The 27809-nt window shown below is 36.2% G+C and overlaps 1 long non-coding RNA gene across 2 annotated transcripts; it reads right to left on the reverse strand.

Moving 5' to 3' along the window:
* Positions 1 to 1553: 1553 nt before the first annotated feature.
* Positions 1554 to 16399, reverse strand: LOC103882662. Of its 2 annotated transcripts, none has more exons than XR_004183356.1 (3): positions 16155 to 16399; positions 14090 to 14231; positions 1554 to 1589 (listed from the first exon to the last, which is right to left on the reverse strand). It is a non-coding gene; the product is annotated as an uncharacterized LOC103882662 (long non-coding RNA). The 2 variants fall into 2 exon arrangements; XR_001900340.3 differs by lacking the exon at positions 1554 to 1589 and adding an exon at positions 10926 to 11069.
* Positions 16400 to 27809: the final 11410 nt, after the last annotated feature.

The raw sequence follows: 27809 nt of genomic DNA on the forward strand, positions 1-27809 counted from the left end.
AAAAACTGCTTTAAAAGTTCATATGGAACCAGGCACATCTCAAGACAATCCTAAGTCAGAGGGCAAGCTGGAGGCATCATGCTACACAGAGCTTCAAACTATACTACAAGCTACAGTAGCAAAACGGCATGGTGCTGGTACCAAAACAAGAGATATAAGACCAATGGAACAGAACAGAGTCCTCCAGAAATAATACCACACATCTACAGCCATCCTGATCTTTATTAGTGAAACCCTGGGAAAACAAGAAATGGGGAAAGGATTCCTATTTAATAAATGGTGCTGGGGAAAATTGGCTGGCCATAAAATTAGAAAGCTGAAACTGGATCCTTTCCTTACTCCTTATAGAAAATTAATTCAAGATGGATTAGAGACTTAAATGTTAAGGCTAATACCATAAAAATCCTAGAGGAAAACCTAGGTAGTACCATTCAGGACATAGGCATGGGCAAAGACTTCGTATCTAAAACACCAAAAGCAACGAAGCGGCAAGAAGCTAAAATTGACAAATGGGATCTAAAAAATTGCTTCAAAGAGCTTCTGCACAGCAAAAGAAACTATATCAGGTGACGGTAGCCACAGAATGGGAGAGAGAAAATTTTTGCAATCTACTCACATCTGACAAAGGGCTGTATCCAGAACCTACGAAACCAACAAATTTACAAGAAAAAACAAACAACCCATCAAAAAGTGGGCAAAGGATATGAACAGACATTTCTCAAAGAGGACATTCAGCATACAGCCAACAGATTTATATGAAAAAATGCTCATCATCACTTTGGCCATCGAAATGCAAATCAAAACCACAATGAGATACCATCTCACACCAGTTAGAATGGCGATCATTAAGGTCAGGAAACAGCTGGTGGAGAGGATGTGGAGAAATAGGAACACTGTTGGTGGGATTGTAAACTAGTTCAGCGCCCGTGCATGGAACAATTAGCGTTCCTCAAAGGATCTGGAACTAAGATGGCCTGCCATATGACCCAACCATCCATTACTGGGGACCCAAAAAGGATTATAAATTATGCTGCTATAAAGACACATGCACACGTATGTTTATTGCAGCACTATTCTAATAGCAAAAGACTTTAAGTTAGCCCAAATGTCCATCAGTGACAAGATTGGATTAAGAAAATGTAAGCACATATACACCATGATTATGCAGCCATAAAAAGGATGAGTTTGCGTCCTTTGTAGGGACATGGATGCAGCTGGAAACCATCATTCTTAGCAAACTATCCACAAGACAGAAAACCAGTACATGTTCTCACTCACTTGGGGTGGGGCAGAACAACAGATCCTTGGACTCAGGAGGAGACATCACACCCGGGGCCTATCGCTGGGAGGGGAGGGAGGAGTTGCATTGGGAGTTATACCTGATGTAAATGACGAGAGTTGATGGGTTGCAGCCAAAGACTAACAGCACAAATATACATATGTAACAAACCATGTTATGCACATGCCCTACAACTAAAAGTATAATAATAATAATAAATAAATTAAAAAAAAAAAAAAGAAATACATAAAACGTTAGTTAGGTACTATACTCTGAAACCTAGAAGTGGTAGTGACTTTTGCTCTCATTTCTGAATTAAGAGAAAAAAATGGTTTAATATCACACACCTAATAAAGCAAAGCTTTGAACTAGGTACAGAGATAATTTTTTCCAATCCTGCCTTAAATAGGATAAGAGAATCTTGTGCTCAAGCTTTAAGCTGAGCATCTTCCAGGAGGTGTGTGCGTGTGCATGTGTGTGTGTATGTGCACATGGGTGTACACGTATGCTTGTGGTGATAATAGTGCTTCTTTGTTTACCTAACAGAGTTTGAAAAAAATATATATCATCTTTTCTCCAAAGGTCAGTTTTCTGAAGTATTGCTATAATATGTAGGAAAGTGGTCAATTGGGATCATGCAAAATACCAAGCTAAATTGGCATGTGCTTCTGTGGTCATTTAAATAATTTCTACATGACTGCTTATCCTTCTGTGGAAGTCGGCTATAATGACCTTGGATAAATGACCTTTTATGCTTGTTAAAGCACCAAGCTAAAGATGTGTCTGGCAGTTTTGGAACTTAAAAACCTCAGGAAAGAAGACACTGTGCAAATTATCCTGCTCTTTCCATCTTAAATAAACATTTTAATTTTTATTATATATGTAGGAAAATGTATACTGAAAAAGAATATCATTAGTTTATATGCTATACTTTTAAAAAGCATTTTGAAAAGTAATCATAGTCTTATCTATTGAAGATAATGGACTTTTTCTGTAGTGCATTTTTCTAATCAATTTTGTGTTTATAATCTATGCAATTGTGCTTCTGAATATAAAATCACACAGAAATCATTATGGAAGCAAACAGAATGCTAATGACATGGAAGTAATTCAGGTCATCTCTTGTTAAAATTTTGGTGGTAGACACTCAACTGAATACCAAATTTTGGTAATGCTCTTAGGTTTGGGAGCTTTGATTTTTAAGACTTCAAAATAAAGTGGAAAAGTAAAATGTATGCATGTACAAATTTTCTCTCTTCCTCAGTCTTAGAAGTAAGTTACCACCCAATAAACTTGGTTAGTGGCTGCCCATTTTGTCCTGCTGTTCTGAAGCAGTAAAATAGAATCAAGATGCTTCGTCTTACAAAACACTAACATTGCAATGATCATTGTTAACTTTAAGAAAGTGTGGTTACATTTTCACAATTATCCATATTGATATGTGTACATCCAGTACACATGTAGTGCATGTGTTTTTAATGGTTGTTTTACATTATTTTATTCTGTAAGCACAACACAATTTATTTACTCACTTGCCAGTGAAATATTTTGGGCTTTCTTTTTTTGCCTGCTAAAAACAATAATGCAATGAGCAATCTTGTAATATGGTATATGTGTTTCCTTATGCATGAGTGTCACAGTTCCTCCAAGTAATATTGAATTAAAATTGCTGGACAATAGGGTAGGCTATTTGAATGTTCAATATTACAAGATATTGCCAAGTTATATTCCAAATTGGTTGAGGTTATTTGCACTTTCATCAACAGTGTATGTGCATTCTAGTTTCTCTACAGTCTTGCCAAAAACTTTGATGGTCAGATATTCGTCTTTTAAATTTTGCTTATCTGAACACGTTAAATATTATCTTCTTGTTCAAAAATGAATTTCTCAATTTTGTGAGATTAAGCATATTTTTACATGCATGTTTTGTGATTACACAGTTTGAAATTGCTTTTTCACATGGATCTATTTTTCTGTTGTGTTGCTTGTACATTTCTTACTTACCTAATTTTTTGACATATTCTGTATTCAAATGCCTTTATCAATTATATGCCCTGCAAATATAATCTTCAGTAATTGGCTTGCAATTTGACTTTTTAAATGACATCTTTTCATATATCGAAGTTTTTAGCTTTGATGTAGTCTAATTCTCCCTCTCATGGTTCCTAACTTATCATCTTTCATAACAAAAATGCATCCATACCTTGATTTCAAATATATCTTTTTATATTTTCTTTTAACATTTTTTATGACCTGCTTTTCCAATTTACATTTTAACCCATCTGGAGGGGTGTGTTTGTGTGTGTGTGCGTGTGTGCATGTGCACATGTTTGCATGCACACATGTATGAACACTCTCATTTCTGTAAAGTATTACGGAAATTTACTTTATACCATTTGAATAATTTTTCCTGTACCATAGTTGAATGGTCCCATCATTTCTTTCTCATTTGTAATTTTAATACAGCCTCTGGTTTATATCAAGTTACAGTATTTATGTGATACTTTTTTTCCTGGAATCTCCGTTTTGTGTAGTTGATCCCTTTGTTCATTCCTGTGTCAACACTATACTGTCTTTTTTTTTTTTTTTTTTTTTTTTGCCATAGTTTCATCATGACCCTCGGTAGGCAGTACGAAAACTCCTCGTGTACCAATCAAAATTAGTATTTCTTCCAAATAGTCTTGGATATATTTGATCCTTTGCTCTTAAATATTTTTTAAAATCAGTTTGTTACCCTCATCTGAAATACTATTAGAAATCTTATTTTAATTATATTCAATACATTAACATCTTTATGATGTTAATCTTATCTATGACTGTATTTTACGTTTAATTTATAATGTTTCAAAAATGTTTTTAATAAAGTTTTACAGCATTTTCCATGCAGTTCTACTAGATATTTGGGAATACTTATTCCTAGAAACTTTATATTATTTGTTGCAATTATTTAAAAGTATCTTTTTAAAACAAAGTTTTCTACTGATTATTAATTGTGAAATAAGTAATTTTGTGTTAGAATTGTATTTTTAGCAAACTAACTGATTCTTATTACTTCTAATAATTTTCTATTTTTCTTCAATTTTTGATGTACCTAATCATATCATTTGTGAAATTGATTTCTTCATGTCTAATCTTTATTTCACCTTGTTTTAGTGCAGAAGCTGACAATGGTAAAAATATTATTTGTAAACAGTAAAATATTATGTATTCAGTCAGATTTAACATGTTTTTTAAAGAAATATTGCAATTCATTTAAGTTTTCAAATGTATGGAATAGAGGATGTCAGCAGGATGATGGGTTTTTCTAGACGAATTACCTTTGAGAGAACTGGTTGACAAACTCATACACACCATGCAACTGAGAAAATATCCACACGACATGGGTAGGAAAGCTGAAATACACCTCTACTACAAACCTCACTCCAGGCACAGAACCTTACAATTGAAAGGAAACCCTCAATTCCACACTTCTCTCTGAGGAGTGAAGAGTTGGACCACCCATGTAGCACCTCAACTTTTAAATCCCAACCAAAAGAGTAGCTACTAAATCCCCTACCCCTATGAGCTGGCAGGGCATGGCATTTGTGAGTTCCCCAGGACCACAAAAACAAATAAGTGGTTTTATTAGCCGGCTAAAACATTCAGCTCCAAATTTCTCAATGGAAGGGATTTGGCTGATATGTAATAGCTCAACTTTCCCCGTTACCACCCATGGTTCAGGCTTTTAATTAGCTTGCATCTAAGAGCTGACCAAGAAGGTAATCCCACTACCAGGGGATTTCCAGCAGAAACCTGTGATGTCAGAAGGGAAAGGGATGACATGTTCAAGATGCTGAAAGAGAAATGCCTGCCAACATGAGTAGTATACCCAGCAAACTTGTCCTGCAAAAATGAAAGGGAGATAAAGACATTCTCAGACAAACAAAAGCTGAAGAAATTTATCACCACGAGACCTGCTTTATCCCTTGGTGACCTCAAAGAAAATATCTATGGAAGTTACACAAAAGGAAAATAGAAATAAAAAAAACTATCGATACAAAAAAGAAGTGCAAAAGAAGACAGCAAAGGGAAAAATGAAGGACAAAAAAACTAGAAGATAAACACAAAAATGACAATAGTTAATTCTTCCTTACTGACGACTTAAAATTGAAATAAACTAAATTCCTTAATAAAAAGATCTTAATATATCTGTATCTAACACCAAGACACCCAAGTATATAAAATAAACCTGAAAGAAGAAATTTACAAAAATACAAAATAGCAGGAGACTTCAATATCCCACTTTCAATAATAGACAGAATTTCCAGACAAAGTTAATAAGGAAACAGTGGACTTGAGTAACACTACAGACCAAATGAATCAAACAGACATATATAAAGCATTCTATCCAACAGCAGGAAATACATTTTTTTCCAGCACATACAGACCACTCTCCACTATAGATCACATGTTGGATCACAAAACAAATCTTAACCAACTTAAGAAGATCCAATTCATACCAAGTATCTTTTCCAATGGTCACAGGATCTTTGGGGTGTTGCTTTTCTAGCTGGAAGCCTCTGTGGCCAGTGGAGCCTTTGCTTGAGTTTTGCTCAGGCCCACTGAGCTCATTCCCACTTGGCCTGGCAGGCTGTGCTAGGTTCATCCTACCAGCCCAGACCCCATGCCTGCCAAGGGTTAGCCTGGCGCAGAGTGGCGAAGCGTGTGTGAGCAAGTGAGCACGGGGTCCAGCCACTGTGCACAGCCAGGAATGTCAGCTGCTGAGGAGTGGGCAGCTCCAGGTGCCATCACAGACGCTGGTTCCCTGCGAGGCTGTGGCTAGACCAGGCATACCACAAGCAGCATCCACTGAAGGCAACAGGAATCTGGAAGCAGCTGGAAGCTTGCAGATACCAGTAGCCACAGAGCCCCAAAGAGGATGTCACAGCCCTTGCTCCAGGAGCTCCTAGGTCTGGGCTCCCCGAAGGGCTGCAGCTCTTCTCTCCTCTCTCTTCTCTTCTTCTCATCACCTGCAATGTGGTAAGTGGGAGGTGTGTTTCAGCTCTGGTTGTGTTACAGCGCTTTTACTCTCACCAGTTGATGGGTCTGAGTTCTTGTCCCATGTCCAGGAAGAAAGAGGTATGTGGACAACTGGAGGGTGAGCAAGGTGAAGAGGTGCTTTATTGAGTGACAGTACAGCTCTAAGGAGACCTAGAGTGGGTAGCTCCTATCCACAGGCAGGTAGTTCCAATGAGTGGGCAGCTGTTAGCAGAGAGCGGACCCAGAGTGAGTAGCTTCTATTCACAGGCAGGCTATCCCAATGTCTACGCAGCCCTCAATGGAGAAAAGACCTGGAATGGGCAGCTCCTATCCACAGGCAAGTTGTCCTGTCATTTGCTCGAGTCTGGCTGAGTGTGGGGTTTTAATGGTCTTCAGAGGGGATTAAGTGCATGCTGATTGGTCCATGGGCAGCCATGGGCGGGCAGAAAAAGCGCCATAAATTCTCATTCCAGTCTGCAGAACTGACAGCCCCACCCCCAGGCTTCAGACCATCCCTGGCTTGAAGGTGGTGCTTCATTGGGGGCCTGCCCCTTTCCACCCAGGAGCCTGTCTGCTTCCTGCCACCATCTATATGTCATTCATGGCACTTTGGCTGTTTACAACTTTGGACACCTACCTGCAGGTCCGTGCCAAACTGCTCTTAGCTCCCCCTTGGCCTCCCTCCTATGCTCTTTGGCAACCAAAGTCTACAGGGGGCTGAAGTGGCAGGAGGCTGGCATGTCAGCATCACCCCAAGCGTGTGCACACCCAGCCAGGTCATGACAGCGCCTGCATTCTGCCACAACTTTTCTCCGAAATCGGAGTGGCTGCCAGGAGCAGAAAGAGGCCAGGCAGCAGAAGTAGGCACTTCTGAGACTGGGGGCGGAGGAGGCTTCCTGGGCCGGGAGAGCACAGAGACGCCCGGGTCCGCAGCCATGGCTGGTTGCAGCTGCACCCGGGAGTGTGGGCCTCCCACCCCAGCAACTCAGAAGGGGGCAAGGCTCTTCTGCCTGTTCGTGTCTCCCACAGTCTCTGAGGAGTGTGCAGCCCCGACCGCACCTCCCCTGCTGCAGCCAGCATCTTTGCAGTAGCCACTCCAGATGGGCCCCTGATGCATCACAACCAGTATGGAATAAAACTAAATAAATAACAATAAGAAAATGAAAAAATTACAAATATGTGGAAACTAACACACTCTTGAACAATCATTGAGTCAAAGAAAAAAATCAAAAGGGAATTTAAAGAATATCAGTAAGTTGTGTTTTCAAACAAATATGAAAACACAACTTACTGAAACTTATGGGGTGCAGTAAAGTTATAATAGTATTAAGTGGGAAGTTTCTAGCAATAGGAAGATAGAAATTCTGGCAGAGTATAAGCAAGTAGTCCAGGAAAGAGATCTATTGTGATCCATTCACATTAGCAAAAACATTCCAACTCATGATTTTAAAAATGGAAATGTGAAGCTGGCATGCCATTCTTTATCTATTAGAGTGGAGAGATTAAAGTAATTTATATTACCTACTGTTGTCACACGAGAGAGTGGGGAATAGGCATAAATAGGGTCAGGCTTCTTGTAACACAATTTGGCAATATTTTTCAAAATAAATATAACCATGATATTCGATTAAATTATTTCATATTTATAAAATTACCCTATAGATTCTTTTGCAAATGTGCATCTAAGATATGGATACAAAGATCAGCATTATATAAAAGTGTAAAAAAAAAGGAAACTGACTATCTATTAATAGGTACCAATTAAATACATTATAGTATAGCGTATTAACAGAATAAAGGCAATGATAATACAGAATGAGATAAATTACAAATGACTTGGAAAAATATTTATGTCAAAAAATTAAACAGGAAAAAGTCAAGTCTCAAATTGTAAATCTACTTTTATCTCTCTTTACATATACAATATGCAAGTGTCTTTTCTTTGTGGTAGGAAGAATACACCTTGGCATATGAACAGTAGTTATTACTTAAAAATGGGATGAGGGACATGAGAAAACAGTAACTTTATCACACTTTTTAATACAACTCTACAGTTTGATTTTCTATGGCTAGAACAAATTCCTTCTAATTACAGTTTTCAAAGTATAGACGTGTGGAGGATTGGGAGACACAAAGGTGATTGAGTAAGTCTGCGCTAGTCATGCATTAGTTTTAGAAGGCTAAGCTAGTTTATTGAACACTAGGAATGTCTATAGGTTTTTGAGCAAGAATTGAGTGTGCTCAGTTTTGTGGTGGTATTGGTTAGCAAGATTAATGCTGCAGTCCTGGGAGCATTAGATCTAGGAGGTCTTTAGTATCATCCAGAGGAGATGAAAAGTGTGCCTGAACTAGGTGAAAATGCTGGAAATAGACAGAAAATGTATACTGGAAGGTGTTTGAAAGAATGATTACAAGAAATAACCACGTATTGAATGAAACTTTTGCCATACAGAGCCTCTCAAAGGAGGACCTCCCAGAGCTGAACGAAGGAAGGATAACTTTCATGGAATTTATTTTGCTGTCTACTTCTATTTTAAGAAGTTTTCATTTGCATATTTTCCCTTAAACATAATAATTCAATAAGGATGACATATATTCCTTCTTTTCATGAATCTTTTTTTGTTGTTGTTGACATCTACTTTCAGGAGGTGTATATTCTACAGGGCTTGTTACCAGAGCAATATTAGGATGAGTACATTTAATATCATAAAATGTGAACAGGGGATAAGGATTTTTTCCATTTATCTTGAAGTTGATAGGGTTGAAATGATTACTTTTCTTTGTACAAAAAGCCTCCATATAAATGGGCTTCTTAGAACAAGTATAAGATAATAACAAGATAAAATGGTTCCTTTTCCATTTAAGTTTATTAAGCATTCAGTTCATAGAAAGTTACTGGAGCAGTTAAATTAACAATTCTTATCTTGTGATTTTAGTCTAGCCCAAAGGAAGCAGCTTTATTTTGCATGGGTGCAGTCAACAGAAAAGCTAGATTTTTGTGTTTGGTAACTTCCCTGCAGTGTGTGTTATCTGAGATTGAGGGATAAAAAGAGTTGCCTTTTGGAAAAACAAAAGGAAAAAAGATCTCCCATTATACAATAGATACTGAATCATCCCTTTCATTCTACATGCACACACGCACACACACACACAGCCCCCTCAGAATAAAATTAATAGCAGAAGTAATCAATAAAATCATAAATATGGAAATAATTGAGTCATGTTTAACATAAGAACATAAGAAAGTGCTTGCTATACATACTTGTTTTACATATTAGAGGGATGCCATAGATTTGTAAAGCAAAGAGGGACGTACAACTGAGTCAGAGTGTGCAGAAATTTTTTTGCCATTTTTTTCTGCCAGCTTTATTAAGGCATATTCACAAATATAATATATATATTTATGGGGTATACCATAATGTTGTAATATTTGTATACATTAAAAATTGATTAAGCTAGCATCATATGCATCAACTCTCATAGTTATTATTTGTGCTGAGAACATTTAAGATCCACTCTTTTAGCAATATTCAAATATATAATATGTTATTATCAACTATAGTCACCATGCTGATAGATCTTCAGAAATTATTCTTCCTATATACTTGAATTTTTGTACCCTTTAGTCAACATGTCCCCATCTCCTGCCCCTCCCCATAACCATCATTCTACTTTCCGCTTGTGTGAGTTCAACTTTTTTTTTAAGGTTACACATATAAGCAAGATCGTGAGTTGTTTGTTTTTCTGTACTTGGCTTATTTCATTTGCGTAATGGTTTCCAGTTTCATCAGTGTTGTCACATATCTTGGCTATTGTCCATATCTTGGCTATTGTCAATAATGCTGCAATGAACATGGGAGTGCGGCTCTATTTTTGTTATACAGTACTGATTGCGATGAACATGGGAGTCCGCATATATTTTTGTTATACAGTACTGATTGCAATGAACATGGGAGTGCATCTATATTTTTGTTATATGGTACTGATTGCAATGAACATGGTAGTGCGGCTATATTGTTGTTATACAGTACTGATTGCAACGAACATGGTAGTGTGGCTATATTTTTGTTATACAGTACTGATTTCCATTCATTTGGGTATATACATAAGAGGGATTGTTGAGTCACGTGGCAGTTCTATTTTTAATTTTTTGAGGAATGCCTGAATTGTTTTCCACCAAACATAATACTTTCCCTGAAAGAGGAATATTGGAGTCCATTATTATTAGTGTATTTCTATTTTTCTCTTTAGTTCTGTTTATATTTATATATTTAGGAGCTCCAATTTGAGTGCATATATATTTATAATTGTTCTGTCTTCTAGATGAATTGACCCCTTTATCATAAGTCAGTGATTGTTTTTGTCTTTCTTTACAGTTTTTGACTTAAAAATCAATTTTTTTCTGATGTAAGTATAGCCACTCCAGCTCTCTTTTGGTTACTATTTTCATGGAATACCTTTTTCCATCTGTCTGTTTCTGCTGCTGTAACAAAAATACCACAGAGTCAGTAATTTATAAATAATATAAATTTATTTCTGACAGTTGTAGAAACTAGAAGTCTAAAGATCAAAGTCTTAGTAGATTTGGCTTCTGACGAAGGCTTTCCCTCTGCTTCCATGATGGCTGTGTTCTCACATGGTGAAAGGTGGAAGGGAAAAAGGGATGGAAGGGGCAAACTCACTCCCTCAAGCCCTTTTAAAAGGCACTAGTCCCTTCTAGGGGAGCTTTGCCCTCATAGTCAAATCACTCCTTAGGCCTCACCTCTTCATACTGTTGCATTGGAGATCAAGTTTCAAAATGAATTTTGAAGCAGACACAAACACTTAAACCATAGCATCAACTAAAATCAGTTTATTGTAGGCAGTATTTAGTTGAGTTTCTGTTTTTTAAAAATCTACCCAGCCAATGTGTGTGTATGTATGTGTTTACACACATATATATTTACATTTTTAAAAATTATTTGTAACATTATTTTCTTTTTTTTCCCTGCTTTTCCTGAGCTGTATTTTTTTTACTGGAGAATTTAATCCACTTAACATTTAAGGTAATTGTTGATAGGTAAGGATTTACCACTTCCATTTTAAAAACGTTTTCTAACTCTTTTGTAGTTCCTTTATTCCATTCTCCCTCTTTTGCTGTCTTTTGTCATGATTTGTTAATTTTTTTAGTGCCATGATTTCATTATTTTTTTCTTATCTTTTGTGTGTCATCTACAGGCTTTTTTCCTTGTGGTTGCCATGGGGCTTACATAAACATCTAATTGTTATAGCAGTCTATTTTAAGCTGATAACTTATATTGAATACAAAAACTCTGTATTTTAACTTTTCACCTCCTTATACTTTATGTTATTGATGTAACAATTCATGTTTTTAAATATATTTTGTATCAAATTAACAGATTGTTATAGCTATAGTTACTTTTAATTCTTTGTATTTTAACTTACATGAGTTAAAAGTGATTTATAAACCATGATTACAGTATTCTGGCTATATTACAGTTTAGTAGAGTATCTAAACTTGACAGTAGGGTATCAAAACTTTACAGGAAGTTTTACATTTTTGTATGTTCTCATGTTGTCAGCATATGTTTGTTTCAACCTGAGAAACTTTATTTTACATTTCTTGTAAGGCAAATCTAGTGTGATTAACTCCCTCAGTTTTTGTTTGTCTGAAAAAATTTATCTTTTTTAACAAATATTTTTGAAGGGCAACCTTGTTGGGTATGGTATTTTTGGTTGAAAGTTTTTTTCTTTTACTATTTTGAATACATTATCCCATTTTCTCCTGGCCTACAAAATTTCTGCTGAGAAATACACTAACAGTTGTATGGGGGTTCCTTGAATGTGACAAACTGATTTTTTCTTGTTGCTTACAAAATTCCATTTGTCACTGACTTTTGAGAATTTGATAATAATGGATCTTGGTGAAGATCTTCTGGTATTTAATATATTTGAAGTTCTTTGGGCTTCATGGATCTAGGGGTTCATTTCCCTTTCCAGATTTGAAAAGTCTTCTGTCGTTTTTTACTGAAAGCAAGCATTCTGTCCCCTTCTCTTTCTCCTCCTTCTGATACCCTGAAATGTGTATATTGGTTTGCTTTATGATGTCCCATAAATCCTATAATCTTCCTTAACTTTTAAAAATTCTCTTTCCTTTTGTTCCCCTGACTGAATAATTAAAGTCATCTGGCTTAAAGCTCACAGATTCTTTCTTATGATTGATTGGGTCTGCTGTTGAATAGCTCTCTATGAAATTTTTCAGTACATTCATTGTGTTCTTTAGTTCCAGAATTTCTGTTTGGTTCTTTTTTATGGTTTCTATCTCTTCTTTGAACTTCTCACTTTGTTCATTTATTGTTTTTCTAATATCATTTAGTTATCTTAATATCTAATAGCATTTAGTTATTTCTTATAGCTCAATGAGCTGCTTTTTTTTTTGGACAAGTGTCTCACTCTTGTTGTCCAGGCCAGAGTGCAATGGCATGATCTTGGCTCACTGCAACCTCTGCCTCCTGGGTTCAAGTGATTCTCCTGCCTCAGCCTCCCGAGTAGCTGGGATTACAGGTGCTCACCACCATGCCTGGCTAATTTTTCTATTTTTAGTAGGGATGAAGTTTCACTATGTTGGTCAGGCTGGTCTCAAACTCCTGGCCTCAAGTGATCAACCTGCCTTGGCCTCCTAAAGTGCTAGGATAACAGGTATGAGCCACTGTGCCGAACATCAATGAGCTTATTTAAGATGATTATTTTGAATTCTTTGTCAAGCAGTTAATAGATCTTCATTTCTTTAGGGTTCATTACTGGTGCTTTATTTTGCTCCTTTTGTGGTGTCATGTTTCTCTAATTATTCATGATTTTTGTGGCCTCGTGCTGATATCTACACATTTTAGGAAGTAAGCATCTTTCCAGCCTTTACAGAATGGCTTTGGCAGGAAGAGCTCTTCATAAATTAGCCTGTCTAGAAATTCTAGGCAGCCTGACTTAGATACCATGTGTAGGCTTGCTGCTGGAGTCCTTGGGCAGAGTAACCTGGTACCTGGGTCAACAAGTGAGTAGGCCTGGAATTGGCTCCACATGGGATGGCCTGGAGTTTGGGTTTGCTGGGGGCAGACCTGTAGCCTGAGTTCACATGGGCCATCTGAGTGTCAGGGCCCACTAAGGTGGGCTTGTAAACTGACTGTTCAGGGATAGGCCTTGAGTCTGCCCACAGAGGCCAGCCTAGGACTGGGGTTTACTCAGGTGAACTGGATCCCTAGATTTTCTGGGGCAGCCTGGACACTGGGTCCAGTGAAACCTGGGACTGCAGGCACCAGTCTGGTGCTGAGGCAGTCCTGGAGCCTGCATCCACCAGAGTGGTCCTAGAGCCTTGGTCCATGGGTTCCAGCCTGGCACTAGGGCCTACTAAGGCAGGCCTGGACTCTTGGTCTGCTGGAGCACTGGGTCATGGGGGCAAACCTGATGCCAAGGCCTGGTGGTAGGATAGGCATGGAGTCTGTGGCTATGGGAATCAGCCTGGCAATAGGATGGGCCTGATGCCTTGGGTCATAGAGGCTAGCCTGAAGCCTGAGCTATGAAGAATAGCCTGATCTGGATTTTACTGGGGCAGGCCTGGTGCTAAGATCTGTAGCAAAGTCAAGAACTCATTCTTTTTCTCAGGCAGAAAGTGTCTCTCTCCTTGCTACGCTATACAGGCTTGAGGGAGAGATGATGCCAGTAATGTGAGACTTTATTGCTCTCTTCAATGTGTCTTTCCTTATTTCTATGCTACACTGAGATATTGTAATCTCTTACCTGGACTCCTTAGCTCTTGTATATTTTTGTGCATGGATAGTTCCAGGTAAGTTTCCTGAGAGAGGACAAGTGCAGAAAAGTTTTATTCCACCATCTTCCAGATATCACGCTGTTTTTATAAACTTGAAGTAGAAATTACATACTGTGAAATGCATAGATATTAGGGATTAAATTCAATGAATTTTGATAAATGGATGCAAATATTACGACATAAAACATTATTACCCTAGAAATTATCTTATGTCTCCATTCAGATAATTCCCCATAGATAGCCATCGTTCTGATTTCCATAACCATAGGTTGGTTTTGCCTGTTTTAAATTGTATAAAGATGGGCATTCTCACAAAAATGTATTCTTTGATGTACATGTTTTTGAAAGTAAATTTTTTGACACTCAGGTACATTGTTGCAGGTATCATCATTCATGTTTTTAAATCAGTGGGTATAATTTTGTTGGATAACTATTACACCATTTATTTATCCATTCTGTTTTGATGGACATTGTAGGTTATTCCCTGCTTGGGACTGGCATAAGCCTTTTTATGGACATATATTAATATAAGTTTATGTGACCAGTCCTATGCGTCTATAACCTCAGGAAAGTGGAGAGGAACTGGAAATGTGAGCAGTTTGAACATCTGGCACTACACCAGAGAACATTAATATCTTCCATTCAAGCTAACCTGGAGGGTCTGTCTTCTCCCTTCTTGGCACAAAGGTGACAAAAAACAGAAGAATGCATGAAAATTTTGGGAGGTGTTGGATATGTTAATTATCTTGATTATGTTGATACTCTCATGGGTATTTGCATGTGTCCAAACTCATCAAATTGTATACATTATACCTCAATTAAAGCTGTTAAATAAATATAAATGAGTAGCTAAATACATGTAAAAAAAATGGTGACACTTGCTTTCTCAGCTGAGGTCTTGCTACCTCAGGAAACAGCCCTGCTGCCACTGACTGTCATTGCCGTGGCCACACATGCCCTCTCACGGCTTCCCTTTCCTACTGCTTTGATTCCCAGTGGGAAGGAGACCCCACAGGCATTCTCTTCCACTAAACTGTCAGCTACCCTAATCGCCAGCGTTTTCTCCTCAATGTTTTAGGAAGTTGCTGTAGTTCTGCCATAATTTCCTGTAGGTATTTTCTTACTACCTTGCTTTCTTGGGAAAGAGGGTTATGAGTTGACTCTTGGGCAAATTAATTATTCTAGCTTCAGCTGGATTATTTTTGCTAGAAGTTCCACTAATTTCATAGCATGTCATTGTACACTTCTGCCATCTCTGATGTGGATGTAGTTTTTTCTTTTTAAGCCTTATAACTTAGATTCTAGAAGGAAGCAGTTGAATATCAGTATTCTAGTCATGGTTATACTCAGGCATATTCTTTACTCAGAGGTTTTTATCTTTAATATTTCTTTGGAAGTTTAGAATGTAAGCATCAATATTTTTAAGTTAACAAAGAGTGAAGGCAAAAGAGACTGGATAGATTTTGTGTGATTTCAAATTCTGGGTAGCAGTCTTGTTCTGAAATGTTGCTCTGTTATGGATTCCTGACTGTAGTTAAATCTGAGCAATACATTTTAGAAGGGATTACATAGAGTCCCTTCCTTTCAAATGGCATGCTTTGCATGCGACATTTGATGTTATATTATGCTGTTAGGCCTTAGAAATTTCACAAGAATTTTGTCAAGGAAAGATTTTTAAAAAGCTTCAGCTTAAGAATTGTACTTTTCTAGATGTAATGTATCAGAAAATGAAGAATCACGACTTTCAGTTAGATAATTAGAAAATAGGCAAGATTTAGGTAAGAGAAAACATCTATATAATCAGGTTGCTCATTCTTATTAGTAATGTAATCTGTGTTTTCTAATAATCTTGGGATTCAAAAGGTAAATTAACATCAATAATTTTGGCCTGCTTTGAAATTTCCACAGTTAAAAAACCACCAAAATCCTCTCTGTCTCTCCTATATCCTCCACCTACTTATGAGAAACTCAAGTCCTTGCAGCCTTTACAAAAATTGTCTCTTATGGTCTGTCAAAATGCATAAAGGACTTTACCCATGGCCCAAGGGTCCATTGTTGAGTCACTTCCAGTGGCTGCTATTTCCTATGGCAGCTGAAGCTGTGGTCACCCTCCAAGGTCAGGAGATGTCAAACTGCAGCAGTGTCTAGCATTGGCTGGTGTTCTGGGGAGTGCTAATGATAGGCCACCAGCTATGCTTATGATGGTGCTGTTTCCTTCTTTCCTGGTTTCACATGTTTACAGCATGCCACTGCCTCTGTTTTAAAGCAGGAGAAATTTCTCCCCACTGACATCATAGAGTCATGTTGCTCCGGAAACAGGGCAACTTATTGTGTGTGTTTGAGTGTTTATTCAGTTTTTGCTTCTGTCCCATTTTTATTGGGGCTTGTCCAGTCATCTTAGGAGTGGGGGACACAGAGCCAGAAGAAAATATATTTGTGTGAGATATTTGCATTAATAGTCTCTTTAGTTAGATTGTGATTCTTAGGAAGATCCTCTGGTTCTGTAATGGCCTCTCTCAACCATTATTCCAGGAAGACCAACATATATTTTAATTCAGGTAGTAGCCACAATTTAGACTCAAGCTGTTAATTACCCCATCCCACTCCAAGCATATTGCTTTTAAAATTAAAATGCTGTTTCTTTTTCCAGAGTTGCTGACTGCAAATCTTGTTTTCAAGCCATTGAAATTTAAATAGTTTTGTGGGCCCAAACTTCAGCTCTTGTTCTTGCTGCCAGCAATTGCCAGATAAGATCACATCTGCAATATTATTTGCATAAAGGCACATATATTTTATGATATAGAACCTTACTCTATTCTACACACATTTAGGGCTAGCCTAGAGAAATAATTTTTAATATAGTTTGTATAATTGACAGGTTTTTTGCCCATCAGTTCAAAAAATTGAACTAAGATGATATTTTTAAAATACTTTAAAAATGTGAAATATAACACACCCATACACAATATTCAAAAAATTAATATGTATTCAAAAATTCATATACTTTAAAACAATTATTAATAAATGTCTATTAAAATATATGTTAAAATTCTCACAAATCATAGTGAAAGAATTAATGCAAACATGATTCAGGCCCTGTAACAACATTACAACAGCATCCTTAATGCCCCCTTCAGACCTGCTCCCCAGCACTGCCCAGGACACTCTTCAAAGGTAATTGCTATTCTAATTTGTAACACCATAGATGAATTTTGCATGTTTAAAAATGTTTTAAATAAACATTGACTTAAGATACACATACAGAAAGGGCACAAATTGTAAACTTTCACAAAGTGACCAAATCTATGGAAATGGCATACCAGAAGTACTCTCATGCCTCCTCCCAGCAACTTTTCTCCCAACCAGAAGATAACTGCTATATTTACTTCTCACGCCATAATTCAATGTTGACTTTTTTGAATAGCACATAAGTGGAATCACACTCTATGTTATCTTTTGTGTTTGGGATTTTTCGTCAATATTATGTTTGTGAGATTCATTCTTGGTGAATGCGTAGTTACTCATTTGTTTTTCATTGCTTAATGATACTTAGTTCTGTGAATATTCCAAAATTCATAGGTATTTGCATTGCTGAACATTTGCATTACTTTCAGTTTGGATTCTTGCAAATAGGACTGCAATGAACATTTAAGGATGAGAATAGACACTTCAACGGTGTTGTGATAAACATTCCTTTACAGGTCTTTGGGTGTGCATAAGTACAGAATTCTGTTGGTTATATACTGAGTTGCTTAATTGCTGGGTCACAAAGCCTACATTTGTTGAGCTTTAGTAGCTACTGCCAGTTTTCCAAAGTGGTTATATCAAGCTACATCTCCATCAACAGGATATGATGATTTCTGTTGCTCCACGTCCTATCCTAACCAACACTTGGTATTGCTAGTTTGTTTACTTTTGGTGAGCATAATGTATACTTCATGTGTATTTCCTTGGTATTTTGAGGCCAACAAACTCTTTGTATGTTTATTGGTCATTTAAGAAGTCTTGTTCAAGTCTTTTGCTCATTTATTTTTTATTTTATTCTCAACTTTCATCTCTTATTTATTTATTTATTTATTTATTTATGTATTTCAATAAGTCTTTGGGGAACAGGCGGTGTTGGTTACATAAATAAGTTCTTTAGTGGTGATTTCTGAGATTTTGGTGTACCATCCGAGCAGTGGACACTGTACCTGATGTGTAGTGTTTTATTCCAAGCCACCCCACGCCCTTTCCCCTGAGTCCCTAAAGTCCGATATATTGTTCTTATGCTTTTGTATCTTCTTAACTTAGTTTCCACAAATGAGTGAGAATATACAATGTTTGGTTTTTCCGTTCCTGAGTTACTTCACTTAGAATAATAGTCTCCAGTTCCATCCAGGTTGCTGTGAATGCCATTATTTTGTTCGTTTTTATGGCTGAGTAGTATTCCATGGTATTTATATATATATGTATAAATATCACGTTTTCTTTGTCCACTCATTGATTGATGGGCATTTGGCCTGGTTCCATATTTTTGCATTTGCAAATTGTACTGCTATAAACATATATCTGCTATTTGTGTGTGTGTGTGTGTGTATGTGTATGTGTGTGTGTATATATATATATATGCAAGTATCTTTTTTGTATAATGACTTCTTTTCCTCTGGGTAGATACCTAGTAGTGGGATTGTTGGATCAAATGGTAGATCTACTTTTAGTTATTTAAGGAATATCCACACTGTTTTCCATAATGGTTATACTAGTTTACTTTCCTATCAACAGTGTAAAAATATTCCCTTTTCACCGCATCTATGCCAATATCTATTATTTTTTGATATTTTCATTGTGGCCATGCTTGCAGGAGTGAGGTGGTATTGCATTGTGCTTTGATATGCATTTCCCTGATAATTAGTAATGTTGAGCATTTTTCCATATGTTTGTTGGCCATTTGTATATCTTCTTTTGAGAATTGTCTATTCATATCCTTAGCCCACTTTTTGATGGGATTATTTGTTTTTCTCTTGCTGATTTGTTTGAGTTCTTCATAGATTCTAGATATTACTCTTTTGTTGGATGGACAGATTGTGAAGATTTTCTACCACTCTGTGGGTTGTCTATTAACTCTACTGATTATTTCTTTTGCTGTGCAGAAGCTTTTTAGCACATTTAAGTCCCATCTATTTAATCTTTGTTTTTGTTGCATTTGCTTTTGGATTCTTGTTCATGAAGTCTTTGCCTAAGTCAATGTCTAGAAGGGTTTTTTCAATGTTATCTTCTAGAATCTTTATGGTTTCAGGTCTTAGATTTAAGTCTTTGATCCATTTTGAGTTGATTTTCGTATAAGGTGAAAGATGAGGATCCAGTTTTATTCTTCTACACATGGCTTGCCGATTACCCCAGCACCGTTTGTTGAATAGGGTGTCTTTTCCTCACTTTATGTTTTTGTTTGCTTTGTCAAAGATCAGTTGGCTGTAAGTATTTGGCTTTATTTCTGGATTCTTTATTCTGTTCCATTGGTCTATGTGTCTATTTTTATTTTTAAAGTTGAAAAATATTCCAGATATAAGCCCTGGTTATATCTGTGGTTGTAGATATTAGAAATGTCTTTTTGCCATTTGGTAATTTGTGTTTTCACTCTATTAATGCTGTCTTTTGGGTAACATGTATTTCTCATTTTATTGTACTCCATTTTTATTAAACTTTAATGGTTCATGCTACCATGGGAAGAAATCTCTTTCATCCCCAAGGCCAAAAAAAAATTTTAATCAGAAACTTTATTTCTCTTTTATACTTAGATTTACCATCTACTGGTATTGATATTTTTGTATGCAGTGTGGTAAAGGGCAGGGATTATTTCTTTCCATGTAGATATTCAATTGATCCAACACAATTTGTTGAAAAGACAGTATTTTTCCCTGTGCTCTTTCTGTCATTCTCATATTCCAGTGTTTATATATATATATGGGTCCATTTCTAGATTATCTATTCTGTGTTACTTGTTTATTTCTGTTATTGTGTCCATATTCATATCTTAACTACTACAAACTCAAAAATTTTGGTAATTGAGAATGCAAGTCACCCAACTCTGTTCTTTTTTTCCTTCAAGATCTTCTTGGTTATTTTTATAGTTCTAAACAAATGTTAGAATCAGGTTTCCATTTTCCAAAAATTATCTCCTGGGATTTTGATTGGAATTTTACTGAGTGAAATTACTTTATCACCATTTGACAGATAATTGCAAATTGCATTTTAAAATATTCAGTCTTTCAATTCCATGAACAGAGTATATCCCCCTATTTGTTTAGGTAATCTTTAATTTTGTCAGTAATGTTTCATAGTTTTGTTTGTTTGTTTGTTTTTTACAGAGTTCTTACACACTTTAAAAGTATTTATTTCTAGCACTTTGCAGTTTGGATGCTATCATTAATAGTACATTTTGACTTTTTTAACTTGTTTTTTGCACCTATACAAAAATGTAAATATTTTTTCTATATTGACCTTGTAGACAGTGATCTTATAAATCTCTTTATTATAATAACTCAAATAGTTTATCTGTAGGTTATATTGAATTTTCTACATATACAATACTTACAGTGCCAGTAAAAGTCCCTTACTTTCATTTTCAGCAATTTTTTTTTGTTTGGCTATACAATTCTGGTTTGAAATTATTTTGTGCAATTTGAAGATGTCATTCCTTTTTTTCTAGTTTCCATTATTAATTTTAAGTAGTCATCTGTCATTCTTCTTTGCTCTTTTGATATCAAGATGCCTAGTTTTTTCTCTGGCTGCTTTTAAAATTAATTAATTACTTCCATTTTCTGCACTATTACGATAAGGTGCCTACATTTTGTTTAGATTTATTTGAGATTCCTAAAACTTGTTGAATCTGTGACTTGATGTATTTTGTGAGTTTTGAAATGTTTTTGGCCATTCTCTTCCTATTATTATCTCATTTCCTTTTTACTGAGACTCTAACCTTCATGTACAGTTGGCTTTTTCTTTGTGTTTCATATATAATTTATACTCTTTGAGTGTGTGTTTTCCATTCCTTTTCTCTCTGTGCTTCAGTATAGATATTCAGTATAAATATTAAACTTCTCTATTGAATTCCTAATTTTAGTCATTGTATTTTTCATTTCTATGATTTCCTTTTTTTTAAAGTAGTTTACGGTTTTCTGAAATTCTACATTGTGTCTTTTAGTTTAGTAATAATTTTGTTGGATATAGAATTTTGGTTTTATATGAAGTTATTTTAAATAATATATAATACTTATTTAAAATCCATGCCTGGTAACTGCAACATCAGAATCTCTTATAATTCTGATTCTATTTTTTCCTGGTTCTTTGAAATATTTTATAGGCCTAGTTGTTTTAGGTTGATGACAAATTTTGTGCATAAAAATGTCAACATAATTTGAGTTTCTGAATTTTTATCTCCGTCTCTAGAGGACTTAAATTTGCTACTGCCAGGCTTTTGAGCTATTGGTTGATTAGTGTAATCTACTTAATCTAATTAGAGCTTGAGCAAGTTGGAATCTGTAATCTGAAGGCCTTAACAAGTGGTGGTCAATTTCTGGCATATTCTTACTCCCCGACTGTATGTAGCCTTTTGGTATTCAAACTAAAAGCTTTGGGTATTTACTTGGGTCTCTTTTCCTTAACAAGTTTAGGATTCTAGTTTTAGTACCCCTCATTCCTGTGATGCTGCAATACTCCCTGCTCACCTGCTTATTCCCTCAACTGCTATTTTCAAAAAGGTAAATGCTTGAGGAGCAGAGGAGCACTAAATATCAGGCTCAACCCTGTGCACATTCTCCCAGCTCCACAAGTCTTTGGTGGTTTGGTTGCTCTCTAATGTCTTCAAGTATATATTTCTATCTAAATCATCTTCAGTTTTTCTCATTGTTCTCAGTGGAAGTATTGACCTGAAACAAGCAAATCTATTGTTGCTTGAAGAAAACATGTAATTTTTATTCTGTTGTTACATTCAAGAACCTTGCTAGCACCTAGACACTTGTTAAAAATTAAATATAAATAGTATTGAATTGGCGAAAATGATTAGCAGTATGCTATGTCTCAGATTAAAAATACATGCAAGGCAGCAAATAACATTCCACAAATATTAAGAATTAAGTACCCTTCATATATACTATGCACAAATGGGTATGATGAGAAAGCAGATGAGATCAGACTAATAAGGAAGAGGCTATGACACATTGTTTTGAAAGTAATACTATGAAGACTATGATACTACAAATATTATTAATGGCAATGTCAGGTTGATAATTTTCTGAATTTGTGTGTGTATGTGCAGAAAACTGTGCTATGCAGATTATCCAGATGTAGTTCTGCACACTTAAAAGAAAATTGCAAATAATAAAAGGAAACAATAAAATCAGAACATTTTTCCCTAAGGAAGCAGATGCCTAAGGTCAACATGCATTCTGTTCATTGACTTTAACTTCTATAGCCATAGAACATCATAAAAATTGAGGCAATATATCAGCAGTGTTTACATTATGTTTCATATGGGAAAATACACAATCACTTTTAAAAGTTATCAAACAAAAATTAAGTTGGAAAAAGGGATAACCAGTTTCAAACTTCTGTATAGCTAGCCAGTTATCCCAACATCACTTATTAAATAGGGAGTCCTTTTTCCATTGATTGTTTTTGTCAATTTTGTTGAAGATCAGATGGTTGTAGGTGTACAGCATTATTTCTGGATTCTCTATTCTGTTCCGTTGGTCTATGTGTGTGTCTGTTTTTGTAGCAGTATCATGCTATTTTGGTTACTGTATTCCTGTGACACAGTTTGAAGCTGGGTAATGTGATGCCTCTAGCTTTGTTCCTTTTGCTTAGGATTCAGTTGGCTATTTGGGCTCCCTTTGGATTTCATATGAATTCTAAAATAGTTTTTTTCTAGTTCTGTGAATAATGTCATTGGTAGTTTGATAGAAAGAGCAGATTCCCGAATCTGTAAATTGCTTTGGGCAGTATACTCATTTTAATGACATTGAGTCTTCCTATGCATGAGCAAGGAATGTTTTTCCATTTGTTTGTGTCATTTTTTGAGCCATGGTTTGTAGTTCTCCTTGTAGAGATCTTTCACCTCCTTGATTAGCTGTTTTCCTATTTGTGTGTGTGTGTCTGCGTCTGTGTGTGTGTGTGCGTGTGGCAGTTGTGAATGGGGTGTCATTTCTGAATTGGCTCTCAGCTTGGATATTTGTGTATAGGAATGCTAGTGATTTTTGCACATTAATTTTGTATCCTGAGACTTTACAGAAGTTGTTATCAACTGAAGGATTTGGGCTGGGACTATGGGGTTTTCTAAACATAGAATCATGTTGTCTGCAAACAGGGAAAGTTGGACTTAACTCTCTTCCTATTTGAACGCTCTTAATTTCTTTCTCTTGCCTGAGTGCTCTAGCCAGAACTTCTAACACCATGTTCAATAGGAGTGGTGAGAGAAGGCATCCTTGTCTTGTGCTAGTTTTCAAGGGGTATGCTTCCAGCTTTTGCCTATTTTAGTATGATGTTGGTTGTGGATTTGTCACAGATGGCACTTATTATTTTGAAGTATGTTCCTTCAATACCTAGTTTAATGAGTGTTTTTAACATAAAGCGATGTTGTGTTTTATCAAAAGCCTTTTCTGCATCTATTGAGATAATCGTGTTTTTTGTGTTTAGTTCTGTTTATATGATGAATCACATTTATTAATTTGCATATGTGGAATCAACCTCGCATCCCAGGGATAAAGGCTACTAGATCATGGTGGATTAGGTTCTTGATGTGCTGTGGGATTCAATTTGCTAGTATTTTGTTGAGGATTTTTGTATCTATGTTCATCAAGGATATTGGTCCACTGGCTATTTCTTATGGGACTTCTTTGCTGCACCTTCTCTTCTTTCAGATCCATAGTAAATAGAAAACCTACAGAATGAGAGAAAGGACTTGCAAACTATGCATCTGATGAGGGTCTAATATCCAGCATCTATAAGGAACTTAAATTTGCAACAAACAAACAACCTCATTAAACATTAGGCAAAGAACATGAACAGTCATGTTTAAAAAGAAGACATACATGCAGCTCACAAGCATATGGAAAGAAGATCAATATCACTGATCATTAGATAAATGCAAATGAAAACCACAATGAGATATCATCTTACACCAGTCAGAATGGTTATTATTAAAAAGTCAAAACTAACAGACGCTGGAGAGGTGGTGGAGAAATGGGAATGCTTATATACTGTTTTTGGGAGTGTATATTATTTCAATGAACATGGAAAGCAGTGTGGAAACTCCTCAAAAATCTAAAAACAGACCTACCATTCAGTAATGGGATTACTGGGTATATACCCAAAGGAATAGAAATCATTCTATTATAAAGACACATGCACATGTATATTCATTGCAGTACTATTCACAATAGCAGAGACATGGAATCAGCCTAAATGCCCATCAATGGTAGACTGAATAAAGAAAATGTGGTACATATACACCAAGGAATACTATGCAGCCATAAAAAAATTACATGATCATGTCCTTTGCAGGAACATGAATGGAGCTGGAGGCTATTATCCTTAGAAAACTAATGCAGGAACAGAAAATCAGATACCACATGTTCTCACTTGTAAATGGCAGCTAAATGATGAGAACACATGGATAAATAGAGGGGAACCACAGACACTAGGGCCTACCTGATGGTGCAGGGCAGGAGGACAGAGAGGATCAGAAAAAATAACTCTTGGATACTAAGCTTAGTACTTGGGTGATGAAATAATCCATACAGCAAACCCCTGTGACACAAGTTTACCTATATAAAAAACCTGTACATGTACCCCTGAATGTAAAATAAAAGTTAAAAGAAGTGATATTCCAACCATTTGTGTAATTTAGTTATCTAAAATGATGCACTTCCCTAGATAACTGGATAGATGGGATTTTATTCATGCATTCAATATTTTGTCATTTGATGAAGAGCATTTGTGTTGAGGTTTTATGAAGGATCTGAAAAAATACATATTAGCTTATTTTACTGCAAATAGTAATTGCCAACAGTGAAGATATGTACTACCACCAAATTCCATGTTATTTATGAACAAAAGATATACACAGACACTTGAAAAGTGATTTCTACCTTACATATGGGGAAAATACCTCATTTTTCTCAGCTGTCCATTATTTTTGAGATATTGTGTGCAGTGATAGTAAGAACAAGTAGATTTGGAACACTGCAGCAATAATTGTTTTCAATCGGAGTCCTGCTAAAATGAAATAATTTGACAGCGTCCGGCACCCTGTACTCGTGCGTGGCTTCCGTAGAAACGGTGGCTTGCAAGGGCAGCTGGTTACTGTGATTTGGTACCTCATTCTTTAAACGTATAATGGTAATCTGGTTGGTTCAGACAAACCCTTGCCTACTTATTAGTACTCTGTTTTTTAGAGTTGTTGCTGCAATTGATTAGATGACATTTAGGCCCACTGCACTCTTATGCCAGACTCTTTTGTACAGGTAAATTCTAATCCTTGATGGAGTAACAGAATGCTGCTGCGGAGAAAATGCAGTAACCAGCCAATTACTCTTTAATTCCAGAACCTCCAGCAGTTGTAAGGAGGACTGGATAAATGGCATTTGGTGGGTTACTTGACAGCTGATTTGCACATGGGGTGCTATGGACTATGGTAAAATAATGTGTTCTACTTGTGGCAAGTGTGCTTAGAATAAAAACACTAACGCTGTATTCTCAATAAGTCAAAGTAGGAAATAGGACACAAGGTAAATGGAATAACTCTCTTAGCCTTTTTCATTTTTTGAGATGGAATCTAGCTTCGTTGCTCAGGCTGGAATGGAGTGGTGTGATCTCAACTCACTGCAACCTCCTCCTCCTAGGTTCAAGTGATTCTCCTGCCTCAGCCTCCCGAGTAGCTGGGATTACAGGCACCGGCCACCATGCATGGCTAAATTTTGTATTGTTGGTAGAGACAGGGTTTCACCATGTTGGTCAGCCTGGTCTCAAACTCCTGACCTCAAGTGATCTACCTGCCTTGGCCTCCAAACGTGCTGGGATTACAGGCATAAGCCACTGCGCCTGGCCTCTTGGCCTTTTAACATACATTCAGTAATGCATGTAAAGAATTGCTTCACGTGGAGGAAGCTTCTTTTTAAGAGGGTTTTGGAGGTATTTATAAGACAATATGGGGATGTTGTATTTGTGTCTAACTACAACAAAATGTATTATTACAAGGTTTATTTTTGCCTTATTATATAAGAAAAACATATTTAAGAAAGATATAAAAACAAAAAAGAAAATAAAAATAGCGTACCATTCCAGAAATAATTTAACATAATTTTTCCACATTATTATATATGTAATTTTTATACATACATTTTTGTATATAGATTATTTTAAAATAAGACTCTACTGGATTGGAATCCGGTTTTTTTGGTTGTTGTTCATTTAACAACAACCAAATATTTTCCCATGTTAATAAAAGTATCCTATACTAGTCATTTGAATGTTTGCTGAGAATTAATTAATTTTACTGATGGATCCTAATTATATAATTATTCCCTTGGTATATTAGTCTGTTCTCATGCTACTGATAAAGACATACACGAGGCTGGGTAATTTATAAAGGAAAGAGGTTTAATGGAATTACAGTTTCACATGGCTGGGGAGCCTTACAATCATGGCTGAAGACAAAGGAAGAACAAAGGGACCTCTTACATGGCAGCAGGCTAAAAGAGCTTGTGCAGGGGAAGTCCTATTCATAAAACCACCAGATCTCGTGAGACTTATTCACTATCACGAGAACAGCATTGGAAAGGCCCACCCCTATGATTTAATTACCTCCCACCAGGTCCCTCCTACAACACGTGGGAATTGTGGGAGTTACAATTCAAGGCTGGATTTGGGTGGGCCATGATCAAACCATATCACTTGGTGATAGACATTGAAATCTTTTCCTTCCTTCCTTCCTTCCTTCCTTCCTTCCTTCCTTCCTTCCTTCCTTCCTTCCTTCCTTCCTTCCTTCTTTCTCCTTTCCCTCTTTCTCTCTTTCATTCTTTTCTTGTTTCTCTTTGGTATAAGCCATGTTACCATAAAAACCTTAATAGCTACAAATGTGAGCATACATAATTGTCTCCTTATGTTAAATAGCTAGAAATGTAAATGATGAATCAAAGGGTATGTGCCATGATATTAGAGATCAGCTGAATTCAATAAAGTACCAGCAGAAAGCATCTTTATTCTTTCCATTATTATTCTTTTAAACTTCTGTTTTGAACTATAGTTCTTTTCTCCTACAACTAAAAAAAAAATCTCAGGCAGGTTTCATAGTTTTCCATGACACTCCTAAATAATAAATGGATAATTTAGTTAGTATTTTATGAATTGTCCAAAATCTGGAAGAATTTCATAGCCTAACATGGTTTGGTAGGTGCTCCATTTGGAAATAATTACTATTCCTGATAAAATTCTCCAGCGATTTTCTGATTGACATTAATGAACTGAAAAACCAAAACTTCTAAAATCCTAACAGTGTTCAGTCTTAGGAAAAATCTAATGCCGTTTAACAAACCTCATGAAGAGTCTGTAATTTTTAACCGCTATTGCATTATAGTTTATCCAATCTAGCAATCATACTACAGCCATTTCCCTCCATGAAATGTGTCTCTCAGAGGAATTATTTGAATTGTC

This window comes from Papio anubis, chromosome 4 (genome assembly GCF_008728515.1).
Source record: "Papio anubis isolate 15944 chromosome 4, Panubis1.0, whole genome shotgun sequence".
Taxonomy (NCBI): Eukaryota; Metazoa; Chordata; class Mammalia; order Primates; family Cercopithecidae; genus Papio; species Papio anubis.